The 14,304-nt window shown below is 49.1% G+C and overlaps 1 pseudogene; it reads right to left on the bottom strand.

Moving 5' to 3' along the window:
* Positions 1-413: 413 nt before the first annotated feature.
* On the bottom strand, positions 414-13,433 carry LOC149856591 (uncharacterized; annotated as a pseudogene).
* Between the last annotated feature and the right edge of the window lie 871 nt (positions 13,434-14,304).

The raw sequence follows: 14,304 nt of genomic DNA, 5'->3' as shown, positions 1-14,304 counted from the left end.
CAGGCAGCAATGTTATTTACAGCAGCCATGTGTTTGCTAGCTAAAATGGGGGATGTGAGAAAAAAATGTTGGCCTGGTGCACAGAAAAAATACACAATGTCCTCTGCCATCCCTGCTTAGGTTAGCTGCATGTGGTCTTGGGCTTTAGCAGGACCAGATATAGGGGCAAAGGAAAGAAAAGATGACACAAAAAGCACTGCTACTGCAACAACAACATAGGGATTTTCATGATAGAGCTGGAGTTCCCACCCAGGGTGCCATAAGATCTTTCTAAAGGTGTCATGGGGTACCATACAATATTAGGTGTGCACACCCCTACATATGATTCACAAGATAAACCCAGAGATTTCAAATAGGAATCCATAGTGTGAAAAATATTTCTGACCTCTTGTGATCTTGCTGAATTCCTTGCCCTACATGAATGCCTTGTGCCTCCTGAGGCTGCGGGGGCGCACGAAGCACCTGCAGGTGGTGGCAACGGTGTCAGCGGTGGGGGCATGGTGGCAGCAAGAGGGGACTGCCTGCAGGCAGCAGCAACTGCCCGCAAATGCTGCCAGCTGCAGCAGCAGCGGCCAATCTCATGGGGTGCACGTGCATCCATGTTCAGCCCCTACACATCACCAATGCTGCCTTAGTTACACTACTAGTTTTTATGTGTTATTAGAAGAGGACTATGGGCCTAGGTCCTTGGCAGAATTTAAGTTCTTAATTCCCTTTGATTTCTGCAGGAGATAGAAACCTAAGTTCCTTTAAGGATATGGGCCCTTGGGCCTCAGTTTCGGTGATACTTAATATTAGCAGTCTCACCAAAGAAGTCCAAATGGTCTGTGGGTACTCAACACTACTGAGGATCAGGGCTGTGCAAACATTTGAAAGCCCTCCTGTATAGTCCATTCTTACCACTGATCCTGCAGGAAAGTCATAATAGTTATTTTGTGATATCACAATTCACAGCAGGCATGTCTACATATGCAATCAGTGTTATATGGGTTTCCTCCATAGTAATTTACTATGGAGTCAACTCACCCTGGGCAGTCATTTACAAATGCACCCATTTGGGAGCAGATTTGCTGCTCCTGGCAGTAGCCTGCTCCTGCCCCTTGCCACCCTGCACTGACCCCCTGCAGCAGCCAGAGAGAGCTGGAGGTTCCAGCCACAGCTGCCCGCTGTCCGGGGTCATTTTTAAAAGCTATCCCTGTGCACCGCTCTCCAGCCACCCGCTTTCCTGGCCTGGAGTAACCTGCATTGTGCTGGCACAGTATTCTGCAACTCTGTTGCCAGAGCCTGTGCCCACTGGGAGATGGCTGCTTCACCCCCAGGCCCTGGAAATGACAGCCTGTGTCCTGGGCTCCTGCTGGACACCCTACTCACCATGCTTCACAGCAGCAGTGACCACTGCCTGGTCCAGGTCAGTCTCACCCCTGCCAGCCCCCTCTTGCTGCACAGCCGCATGGCCAAGCTCACTGTAGCATCTGAGGCCCCATCCACTTCGCTGCTGCCTGGACCCCAGCAGGGATGCTGATGACATGCATCTGGGCACCACCACCAGGGCCATCCATGTATTCCTGGGCCTCTGCCACCTGTGGGCTCACCTGGCTTACCAGGACTGGTGTCTGTTGTCATTTAGAATACCTGGGATGTTGAGCAGTGGCTGGAATCATTCTGGGTGACCCAGGTCACCTTCCAGGAGCTTCTTGAGCAGCTCCACCCGCACCTGGAGTGGCAGGACACCACCATGTGGTGATCCCTCCCTGTGTCCACCCAGCTGACGATCACCCTGCTTAAACTGGCCATGCTTACCAGCCTGCGCTAAGTCATGGTTTCCTAAACTAAAAGTAAGTTTATTGAACTCTAACAGATACAATTCTAATTAGACTTGCAGCATCATTAGCAGTTAAAAATTTTAGATTTGTAGCTAGTCAAAGCAAATGCTCACCACCCCATAATATTGCAAATACAACTTCACTGGTTGATCAGGTTGTGAAGTCTTGTCCAGGGCTCCTGTCTGATGTCAAGACAGGATCTTGGACTGGTGACGGGATCTCTGAAGGCTTTCTTCAGGAGTGTTCCAAAGGGTACACACTCTTCCCTCTTTTTATATACCATATAGCTTGCATTTCTTAATACATAAAATTAACTTAAGCCTGCCTCCTAATTTATATTAATAATCTTGCTTCTGTTTGCCAAATATGGTTACTTTTAACTGAAATTTTCTATTCTGAGGTAATCTTTTCATTCTTAGGTGGGAGTAGGTTTTGCTCCGACTGCAGCAGTGCACCTTTGGGTACCTGCCTGTAATGCCATTCAAAGGGCCTGAGTAGGCAGCAGAGGCAGCCTGAAGGTGGCTGCACTCCCAGTCAGAGGTCACCTGGCTGGCAGGAGATTGCCTGATTGTGGAAGAGAGCTCAGCTGCTAGCCATAAGAGCAGGCTTGAGCAGGAAAACCAGCAGCAGTTTCTGCAGGCAGCCGGAGGCAGAACATCGCCCCATTGGAGCTGCTGCTCAGGAACACCCAGAAGACAGGGTAAGTTCATAGATTCATAGATCGTAAGGGGCTGGAAGGGATCTTGCAAGATCATTGGGTCCAGCCCCCCTGTACTAGGCAGGAAAGACAACTGGGGGTCATGTGATGCCAGTAATCTTCCAGTCTCCTCTTGAAGATTTCTAGGGTTTGCTTGAGATGCATCGATTGATGTATGCCAGAGTATTTGCCCCGCTGCCTCCAGTATTGCACTGACAGCTCATATTCATACTGTGGTCTGTTATTACCCCTAGGTCCCTTTTAGTTGTGGTGCTGATCATTTGGTGCCACTGAGCCTGTAGGTATGTTGGGGATTGTTCATCCCCAGATGGAGAACTTTACATTTCTTGATGACGAACTTCATCTGGTTCTGATCTGCCCAATTTGCCAGCCTGTCTAGGTCTGCCTGTATCTGCAGCCTATCTTCAAGCTTGACCATGCTCCCCCATAACTTGGTGTCAGCCATGAACATGGCCAGTGAGCTCTTCACCCCCACATCCAAATCATTGATGAAGATGTTGAAAAGCACTGGACCAAACACAGACCCCTGTGGGACACCAATGTCCACTTCTCGCCAGGACAACACGGATCCGTTCATTAGAACTCTCTGGGTCCTACCCGGCAGCCAGCTTCCTACCCACCTGACTGTCGTGCTGTTAAGCCCACAATCCTCCAGTTTTCCCATGAGAACATTGTGGGATACCAGATCAAAGGCTTTTTGGTACTATTGGGGATGGCAGGAGGTTCCTTCCTGGTCCTGGGGAATGACCTAAAACTACACCCTGCTGGGGTTGGATGGTGTGGTGGAGCTGCTTCTGGCAGGGCAGCTTCCAGGAAATGCCACACCTGTGCCTCCCTTGTGAAGGGCAAGTATGGAGCAAGTATGGAGCCAGAAGGGTCCAGGTAAGTTGACAGATGCCTGAGGCCCAGAGTAGGGCCTGAAGACAGTCTGAAGGGCTGCACAGAAGCTGACCCTGACCAGTATAGTTGGAACAGAGGCCCAGTGTGGAGCATGAGTTAAAGACGGAGGCATGTGTGAGGATGCTTGAGGTCTAGTTTAGGCCAGAGACCAGAGCAGCCCAGAAAGGGGCTAGGGGAGTAGTGGAAAATTTAGATGCCATCTGCAAGGCATGGGTCATGGTGTAAGTGAAGGTTCACAGCTGTGTAAAACATCCTTGGCACTGAGCTTTAAAAATGGGCAGCCTCCTGTCTAAAAACAAACAACTTATTGCTTACATCAAGGCGTGGCAGGAGAGTATAGGACAGTGTAGGTGGGCAGACTGCCCAGGCAGGGAGGTGGGATGGCATGGTGACTGGGCCCAACTGTTACCTTGTTACACTGATTGTTCCTCTTTTGCCCAGGTTATATATATTCAATTTAGTTAGCCAACTTCTAAATTTGTTTTAAGTCAGGAATAGTATTTGTCTATCTGTTCCTGTCACTGGGTGTATATCTTGACCACAATTCAAGCTAAATATGCAGCTTGAGTTAAGCACAAAGGTCAAACCCAGGCCAAAAGGCCTCTGGGTCCCAACAACTTGCCCCTTTGATAACTAAGTTGTGGAGGGGTTATCATGCCAACGTACCTCATCTTCTTGGAGTGTATACCTCTTTGTTCCTTAAATATAAGGACTTGTAGTGGGGATCTCATAGAGGTTAACAAAACCCCTGTGCAACTGATAAACTTGGCGATATGTCCGGCCTATTAAAACAACAACAAAGATAACTGGCATCCAAATTGCTATGGTTATCACCACAGTGGGGTGAAGCATTACATTTAAAACTTCTTGGGTAGCAGGGCTCCATCCGAGCAAAATCTCCCACGAAGAATGATTCACCATCCTTTTGCCTTTTTCCAATACCTGCAAAACTTCTTTTATTATTATGTTTAATCCATACCATGGTTTCACAATTGTGCTGTTTAATAGAATTTTCCATGGCACTCACATCCAGATGAGACAAAACTTGTTTTAACATTGGCAAATTTAAACCTAACTGAATTGGAGTAATATTTTTATAAACCCATGGTCTAGTTTAGATACTCCGAGTCATCCGGCAAGGCACACAGTCCTCAAAATCACAGCCTTTGATAGATGAAATATTAGAAAAACACAGATTAATAGAAACGCTATTAGGTACAATTGACTTTGTTCAAACGTTACATAGAGGCAGTCTGTTTGTACACAAATGAAGCCTTTTCCAGTGTAACCTACTGCAGAATGATTTTTACTAATTATGTCAAAAACAAACTGTTGCCCATCATACTGCTTATATAGACAATCATCATGTATTTGTACATTATGATCTTCACACATATATCCCACATCTTCATGAGTTAGGTACCCCTTCATGTTAATTGTAACATGTACCTACTCTTTATATGCACCTGAATTATTTACTAGGAAAGTGTCAAATATCCAAGACTGGTGAGTGCAGCCTAATGGGGCAGAGGAAATCTTTCCATCCAAAGCAGACACTTGGATAGGAACATCTTTGAATAGGGAAATCAACCTAGCCTCCCAAAGTCCCATCATAATGCACTTTATTACCTTTACCTGTGGGACCCAGCTAAAAGTATGCACTAACACTACTGACCACAATAACTCGCCCTTATGGAAAGGAGGTGAACTACTTCCAGTTACTTCCAAAGTCAAGTAGAACTCAACAGTGATATAACTCCCATCTTCACCCATCAAAGTTACATGGCTCTGACAAAAATGACTTAATTTTACTTTGCTTGATTCCCTATGAGCAGGCTTCTCTCCAAACTACCAAATGTCCCATAGGTCCACAATCTGCCACCACCAAGATTGTGTGTGACATTTGCCATAGAACCTACATGCCTCTTTAGATGGGGTATGTACCACTAAGGGGGTTCTTTCCCAGGTACCTGCCAATTTATAATTGATAAATCCTTTGACAATTCAAATAGCGAAGGGCAGACCTACCTTCCAGTCTGCTGCAGCTGCCCATACAGCCGTGCACCATGGTTGAGCCAAATTTAATTTTGTTTTCAGCCGTCCTCTTGGTATACGGGTTCCAAGTTTAGGGAAGTTAAGACTGCATATTCCTGTTTCCTTTAAAACAATTGGTTAATGAGATTTTCCACACACAACCTGGTAAGTTAGCATTATATACTACATGTTAATACCAAAGGGATTTTCTGGAAAATAACACACACACACACACACACACACACACACGTGTGTGTGTGTGTGCTGTGTTACCCGGCACTTTCCCAACTGGAATGCTCCACTAACTGGCATCTGTCAATACAAATCTTCCTTCTGAGGGACACGGCAAAAGCGAAACAGAAGGCACACTTCTGGTTTCGCCGCCATGAGCCAAGTCCCATTTCTTTCTTGTGGACCATGGCCTGGGGCAAAGCAGCCTGCATGGGACCCTCCTCTCTGTCCCCTGGCACACTGGCACCAGGGAATGAAAGCCCTGGTGCAGCGGATGTAGCACATTTGATTAACTGGCATATTTGATTAACTGGCATTCCCCATGGATGTCAGTTAACAGAGCTTTTGCTGTACACACACACACACACACACTTCTGCCAGGTGCATAAACAGTACACACATTACCACCCTGTAAATGCTGCTTTGCCAAACAAATGGTGCCTTTAATCTGGAATTCCCATATTAACTATCACTTTTTACTCCAAATATTAGGACATCTTTCCAGTCCAAACTGGACGGAAGTGTCCTGGTCTGGGATCCACAGACAAGTTTAATTTTCAGATGATGTATCCCCAACAATTCCTATTACACCTACATGATATTCATATGCATTTAAACTCTTAACAACTTAAATAAACCAAGCAACCAAACAACAAGATGAACAACACAAAACAGACAAGAAAGTTTCTGTTGTTATAGAAAAACCCTGGCTTATGTAAGGAAGATGCTGTTGACTCTATTGGTGGTTCTGAGGCTTCGCAGTTCATTCGGCTTCCTATAAAGAAACATAAAACAAAGATCTCCCCACTTGGATGGGGAAGTTATTGATAGCCTTTCATTAAAGATATTTCTTTAATAATTTTACTTTTTGTTATAACATAATAGGATGGATAGCTTCTGGTTGACTTATAGTGGCCCTTAATGAATAAGCATCAGTGGGAGCCAGTAGTTTTTCAATTACTTCCACCCTCTGGGCATCTGGAGTTTGGCTGTACTGGCCTAAAATGATTTACAAATATTTCACCTCCTGCTGTCCTAGTTGAGCTTTTTGTCTATTCACTTTAAATCCAATATCTTGAATAATTTATATTTCATTGGTAACTTTATAAATTCTTACATGGGTCCATGAATTAAAATATCACTTACATAGGATATAACTGCAGTTTGGATTGATCAAGTAACTGTTTCCATATTTCAGTTTATTTTTAGCCCATACCTTCAGGTGCTGGCTGGCTAATTTTTTTTATCATTCTCTGCTTGGTCCAGAGGCAACTTCAAAACCTGATTTGTTTTAAAAGCTGCATGCTGGTGCCTCTGAGGAATTACCTGTAGATTATTTTTTCCTGCTTTTTAAAAAAGAAATATTGTTTTTGGTGTGGTAAAGGAGTTTTAGTTTGCTTTTCATTCAATGCTTTAAGGGACTTTACCATATTTGCTTTCCAGAATTGGAAAGGGGACAACTCTACTTATTATAGGAAAAGAAACACCTGTATTTACTAACATATCTTGCTCAGGTGTTTATTTTTTTCCCTTTTCATATTGTAACAAACATTTTACTGACTCAATTGCTGGACACCCATGGAAGTTTTCCTTTTGCTGAATGTTTCATGGGGAAGGCATTTTTAAGTTGTAAAACAAAATTAAGAAACTGCCAAGGCAGATGCCTTGCTAAACATCTGGTTATTGTTTTTAGGGGTCTTGCCCCTTTTTCAAGCTTTTGATTGTGACGAGTGGACCTATTTTAATTCGATTTCCTTTTCCTTTGACTGCATTTTAATTTGATATACAGTAGGACTAGCTTTATTTCTAATTCTGGTAAGTCTAGCTCTGATGGAGCACAGGGTTGTTTTTTCCCAGTAAGCCTGGTACATGACCAGGTCACCAACTTCTCATTTGACAGGTTTTTCAAGGGGCCCAAAACACCTGTTCATCTGATGTCTGGTATCCATTTTACCTTTAAAGCTCAGGCATCTGCATTTTTCTCTGCTCATCATGGCTTAGCAGAGAGTAATTTCATGGGCAACTGTTACTTTTCACAAAGCCCTAAGAATCAAAGGCTATTTTATGTTTCAATCTCTGCCTCATTGGCTTATTACTTTTCTTAGAGCCATTTTTAAAGTGTGGTTTGCCTATTTCACTTGTCCCGAGCTCTGCGGATTTTTAATTTCAAATGTCTGAGAAGCTCTTTTTATTAAACTGAATTACTTTCTTATCATCTTGCTGTAAGCTAATCAAATTTATTTGTGTAAGCCGCATTTATCCAAGTTGTTCTTTTTTTCATTACTTACAATTAAAAATGAGGCACCCATATCAATTAACATTGTTTGCCTTTGTGTCAAATTTTGAACTACACAGAAACAGTTTAGCTGTTATACTTAATGGGCACCAGTGACAACAAGGGTTAGCAGACAAGCTTGTTTTTTCCACAGGGTAGTCAAGGATTTGCCTTGCTTCCCCTTCTAGTTACTCTTTATAGTCTTTAGCTCCCTGCATAATTTTCTGTGGCTGCTGTCTTTTCTTATGAAACCGCACTTTTCTGGGGAAGAACAGTCTTAACACTGCGAGTGTCACTGATCTATCCTTTACTTTAGGGGGAAGTGCTGCAAAATCTTTTGGATTCATATGTTCTTGACACAAATTAACCAAATCACCCACAATATAGTGGTTTCCTTCTCTCAGCAGATTTACTGCTGCTGTGCCTCATAAGGCTGTAGCAGCCTGTAATGCTTTTGCACCACAGAACTGACCTCTATATTTATTAACTTTTTTCTTAACCTGCTAGCTTTCCCATACCAAATCATCTATCTGGCTCCTGCTGTCTTTTTCTCCATAGTTACTTTTGGTTTGGTGGCAGTAACCAAAACACTGAATGCCTTAGGAGCCTGCTTTAAGGTGTCATGTCCCTGGAAGGCACTCAAACTCCAGGGACAGGTACCTTTTTCTTGAACCCATTACTCTAAAAGGGTCCATTTGTCTACCGGTGTCTGGTCCTCCCCAGTAGGAGGATACTGGTCTAGGGGTGGTCATTCTTGGCAACAAGTTGTAACTCTAGTCATCAAGAATGACTAGATACTATAATTTCCAGGTGTCTGAGGTATCCCTTTCTCAAGGTCCAAAATGACCTACATCCATGGTCAGACCTTGGGAACTATTAAAGGACCTACCTCAGTTGTACCAAAAGGCTAAACAGACAACCAATATCTACATTCTTGCCCTGGGGAAAACCTTGCGTCTAAAAGCTAAACAGATGACCTCCAGCCATAGGCAGAGGGAGAAAAAATTATTTGGGGGTGCTGAGCATGTGCACGCATGCACCCAGCACCCCCGCCTCTGGCCACATTACTGCGGGTGTGCACACCACAGTGAGGCTGGCGGGAGGGGAGTACACCTGGGGGCGAGGGTGGTTGCTGCTCTGCCAGCATGGCCAGCTCCCCCTCCTGCATCCACGGGGCTGTATCAGTAGGTCCTGCATGTGACGCTGCAGGTAGCTCCTGCTCTGGAGCTGCATGGAGTTGGGGCAAGTGGCAGGGCAGGGCCCAGGCAGGGGGACTGGCTGGTGGGGAACCCTGGGTGGTGGTGTGGCTGGCTGGTAATGCTGGGGCAGGGGGACCTGGCTGCTGGAGGTGCTGCTATATCTTAGCCCAAGCCCAATCAGGGACTTGCAGCTGTGTAGGAGGTGGCTGCCAGGGGGTAGGTAGGAATGCAGCTGGTGACTGGGCAGTGGCCAGTACATAGGTGACTACCAGGGCCAGGATGGTGTCCACTACCTGGCAGTCCTCCTCCGTGGCCTTTTCTGCCCTGGCCACCATGGCAGCCTGCCACTCCTGAGGCTCCAGGTGCCTCTCCTCAGGGCCCTGGAGCCTGTCCCGGACCTCCTGGTCTACTCAGTCCCATTCCTGGTCCCCCTCCTGCTTCTGTGCAATGTCCTGCATCTGCTGCTGCTAGAGCCAGTGCATATGGAGGGTCCTGGGCGAGACTGGTGGTGACCCTGACAGCACATCCCCATGTGCAGCTGGTGCCTCTCCCCTCCATGCAATTGCTGGACCTGCAGAGCCAAGAGGAAGAGACTGTTTGTGAGTTTGCAACATTTCTGACATAACATGCACTATACCAGGGGTCTGTGTGCTGCCTGGCTTCAGACTGGGGGTTGTGTGCACACAGGTGCCCAGGGACAATGGTAAGTTGGCTGGGCAGGCCCTGGCACAGGCAGCTGCTAGCCAAGCCTCCATCCCTGCTTTCTCTGCAGAGGCAGGTGGGCCACTGGGTGCTTACTGCAGGCAGTCTGCTTTCCCCACCCCCTTCCCAGGCCAGCATAGGACTGGCTTCTGGCAGCACCTTCTGTTGTGGCTCTGTACTCACCCCACCCCAACCGCTTATAGCTTCACAGTTAGTAAGGTCGGAAGGAACCTGAGCAGATCACCAAGTCCGACCCCCTGCCTTGTCAGGAAAGAGAACTGGGGTCAAACAACCCCAGCAAGGTGTTTGTCTAGCCTTGTCTTAAAGACCCCCAAGGTAGGAGCCAGCACCACTTCTCCTGGAAGTTGGTTCCAGATCTTAGCCACCCTAACAGTGAAGTAGCGCCTCCTGATGCCTAATCTGAATTTACCCTCTGCCAGCTTGTGACCATTATTTCTAGTCACTCCTGGCAGTGCTCGGGGAAACAGGGACTTCCCCAGTGCCTGCTGGTCCCCCCTGACTAGGTTGTAACAGGCCACTAGATCCCCCCCTCAACCTGCTCTTGTGGAGGCTGAACAGGTTCAGGTCCCTGAGCCTCCCCTCATATGGCCTGCCCTGCTGCCCCCTGATCATGCGAGTGGCCCTCCTCTGGACCCTCTCCATGTTGTCCACATCCCTCCTGAAGCGCAGCGCCCAGAACTGGACGCAGTACTCCAGCTGCGGCCTGACCAGTGCTGCATAGAGGGGGAGGATCACCTCCTTGGACCTGCTTAAGATGCATCTGTGGATGCATGACAAGGTGCGGTTGGCCTTCCTGAGTGCCTCCCCACACTGCCGGCCCATGTTCATCTTGGCATCAATAATGACTCCAAGATCCTTTTCTGCCTCTGCACTGACAAGAAGGGAGTTCCCCAGCCTGTAGGTGTGGTGCTGGTTCTTCCTCCCCAGGTGCAGTACCTTGCACTTGTCAGTGTTGAAATCCATCCTATTTTCATCCGCCCACCCCTGTAACCTGTCTAGATCCGATTGCAGCCTATTCCTCCCTTCTAGCGTGCCCACATCCCCCCACATCTTAGTGTCATCAGCAAATTTGAACAGGGTGCTTTTTACCCCCTAGTCCAAGTCACTGATGAAGAAGTTGAACAGTGCGGGCCCGAGGACCGAGCCCTGCAGGACCCCCACTGCCCACATCCCTCCAGGTCGAAAATGATCCATCCACCACCACTCTCTGGGTGCGGCCCTCCAGCCAGTTGGAGACCCATTTGACTGTGTGGGTGTCGACACCACAGCCCCCCAGTTTCTTAATGAGAACAGGGTGAGAGACAGTAAGTATTGAAGGCCTTCCTAAAGTCCAGAAAGACTACGTCCACTGTTACCCCTGCATTTAAGGATTTGGTGACCTGGTCATAGAAGGCCACCAGGTTGGTCTGACAGGACCTGCCTCTAATGAACCCGTGTTGGTTGCCCCTAAGCATAATCTCCCCTGCTGGCCCCTCGTGGACATGGGCCAGAATAATTCTCTCAAAAAGCTTACCCAGGATCGAGGTAAGACTAACTGGCCTATAGTTTCCCAGGTCCTCCATCCTCCCCTTTTTGAAGATGGGAACCACATTGGCTCTCTTCCAGTCCTCTGGCACCATACCAGAGCACCATGAGTGCTCGTAAAGCCGTGCCAGGGGTCCTGCAATGACCTCAGCTAATTCCCTCAGCACTCTGGGGTGGAGATGGTCTGGACCAGATGATTTAAATACATCCAGTCCCTCCAGAAGTTCCCTGACTAGATCCTCCCTGACCCTTGGCCTAGGTGCGCCTCCCCTGGGGCCTGAAGGGGGCCTGGTGGGGGGGGCTGATCTGGTCCCTGGTCAGGGAAATGGAGGCAAAGAAGTCGTTAAATAGGTTAGCTTTGTGGTCTGGTGTGACTACCAGATTTCCTAGCGTGTCTTGCAGGGGCCCCACGTTACCTGGTACCTTCTTTTTGCCCCCTAGGTATTTAAAAAAGGACTTCTTGTTGTCCTTGATCCGGGGTGGCTAGTCCCAGTTCCATCTCCGCCTTGGCCTTCCTGACGGCCACCCTGCATCCCCGAGCAACCACAGTATAGTCCTCCCTGGTGATGGCGCCCCTCCCTTCCATTGGGTGTGCACCTCCCTTTTACCTAGGAGACATTCCCGGGTGCTTTTGGTGAGCCATGGGGGCTTCTTCTCCTGCAGCCCTGCTGCAGGCCAGGCCATCTCCTTCATTTCCACCAGGTCCATGGTTGCCACCATGGCTTGTAGGGCAAGGGGCTCCCGGCTGACTGGGGCGCAGAGTTGGTGGTGCCTCTGCCCTCTCCCCAGGGGGCCTCTCCAAAGAGACACCCCAGGACCGCCCCCACGCAACTGCCCTGCACCTTGAGTGTGCCCCTGCTGATAGTGTCCTGGGCATGCTGCAAACAGCTGTTTGCACAGACCAACCCAATATGCCTTGCTGCTGCTGTTTGCCATGGTACCCCATGTGTACCTGAAAACCTGGTGCAGGACCCCGAGCTTCAACCATGTGGTGCATAAGCCCGTGCTGCCCCGCAACATTTACCGCCACCTGGAGGGGTACTTGTGCCTATGCTATATGCCCCTGCTGCCTGCAGCCAAGGATGACATCACCACTGGCATCAATACATTTCTCCATGTGTGAAAGAAGCCTCTGTTTGCCTAGCAGAGAGGGCACAGGCTGCTCAATAAAGTGTTGCACTGCTTCCTGCCTCCCTGCATGCTGTAGGGGGAGGAGTTCTGGGGACCAGGGTGAGCATGGTTAGGCTGGGTGGGATGGGGGGCCAGGGGCAGGGGCTGAGGAGGGGAGGGCCCTGGGGCTTACCAGATGGGTGTGGCAGGCATGCCCAGTGCCCCAAGTCTGTCTCTGGTGGCAATGATACGCAGCTTCTGGCCATGTCCTGGGGTGCAGAGGTCTGGTGCCTGGCTGTCTGGACATGGCCCCACTCTGTGGAGGAGCTGGAGGTGCTGAGGCCTGGTGGTTCCATTGCTGGGCTGGCCTCCTGGGTGGGGCTGTGCACCTGGAGCTGGTAGGGCAGGCTCTGGCCCAGATTGCTGGAGCTGCTGCACAATGCTGGGGACAGGGACCATGGTGGGATGGGCTCCTGGCACCCTGAGGTGCCCTCCCACAGTGAAGCTTCATTGTAGCTGCCAGGCTGCAGTGGAAACTCAGGCAGGCCACCCATGCTAGAATACATGGCACGGCTCTGGTCAGGGTCCTGTGGTGTGAGAATCTGGTCTAGGTGCCACATAAAGACCATGAACTTGAAAGCGGCTCCCTACTGATGGTTGTGGTTGGTGATGCTGATCCACTGTGCCCACAAGGCCTCGTCCTTTATGTGGCACTGGCACAATGACTGGTCATGCCCGTGCTTCTCCATGTGGCCTGACACGCCTTCATAGACATGACCATTGGATTGCCAATTCTGGGTGATCTGGCTCAGGACCTGGGTCTCACCCCACAGTACCATGAGGTCTGCAGTCTCCTCCTGGCACTGGTGCTGTCCCTGGGAGGCAGTATGTGACATTGGGGATGATGCCAGTGTGGCTCCCTTGACATCCCTCAGGGATTGTGTGTGACAGTCTGGGTGCTGGTAGACCTGGGCAGGTGCCTGCAGTGCCCAGAGTGGGCGCACAGTGTGGGACAGGCAGGCAGGTGGTGGAGTTGTGCTGGGAGCCAGCGCTGGGGTCCAGGCAGGGTGCAGTAGCTTGGGGTTACTGGTGTGGGACCCAGTGGCCAGAGGCTGGCTGCAGGTGGTCCAGGGCCCCAAAGTAACTGCAGCATTTTAAGGGCCAGGCTGGAGAAGGCAGAGCGCCACCTCAGCCCCAGGTCTGGGAAGCTCCAAGCCATGTGGCCCCAGGGGCTAGCCTGTGGGTGGTCCCCTGGTGGTGAGGCTGACTGGGAGCAAATTTGCTTCCAGTTGGCATCTATATGTGCACGACTGCATTTGCAGGTAGAAAATTAACTGCAGAATAGACTAATTTACTGCACAGTAAGCATCTGCACATGTAAACAGTGATGCTTTAGTGAGTGTATCTACATGTACATTTGATCTGAGATCAGTTTACTTGCAAGTACACTACTTGTGAATAAATGCTCCTGGGCAGGCATCTACATGGGCAGGGATGTGGCAGCAGATTTACTGCTCTTAGCGGCAAACTGCTGCCATTGCCTGTGGCCCTGCAATGGGCCCCTGCCACCCAAAAGAAGCTTTAGGTTTGATCTGCAGCTTCCAGCAGGCAGAAGCTATCTTTAATAGTCAGCCCCGCTCTTTGCTCCCTGGCTACCTACTTCCCTGGCCAGGAGCAGCATGAACAGTGAAGGGGTAGCATGCGGTAGGTCTCTTCTTGCCACCTCTGCCTCCCTGTACCATGGCTTCTCCAGGCTGTGCCCCTGGC

Source organism: Crocodylus siamensis, chromosome 10 (genome assembly GCF_052110815.1).
Source record: "Crocodylus siamensis isolate JL-2025a chromosome 10, ASM5211081v1, whole genome shotgun sequence".
NCBI classification, from domain to species: domain Eukaryota; kingdom Metazoa; phylum Chordata; order Crocodylia; family Crocodylidae; genus Crocodylus; species Crocodylus siamensis.
The sequence above is the reverse complement of the archived record's forward strand: the minus strand, read 5'-3'. Positions and strand labels throughout refer to the sequence as shown.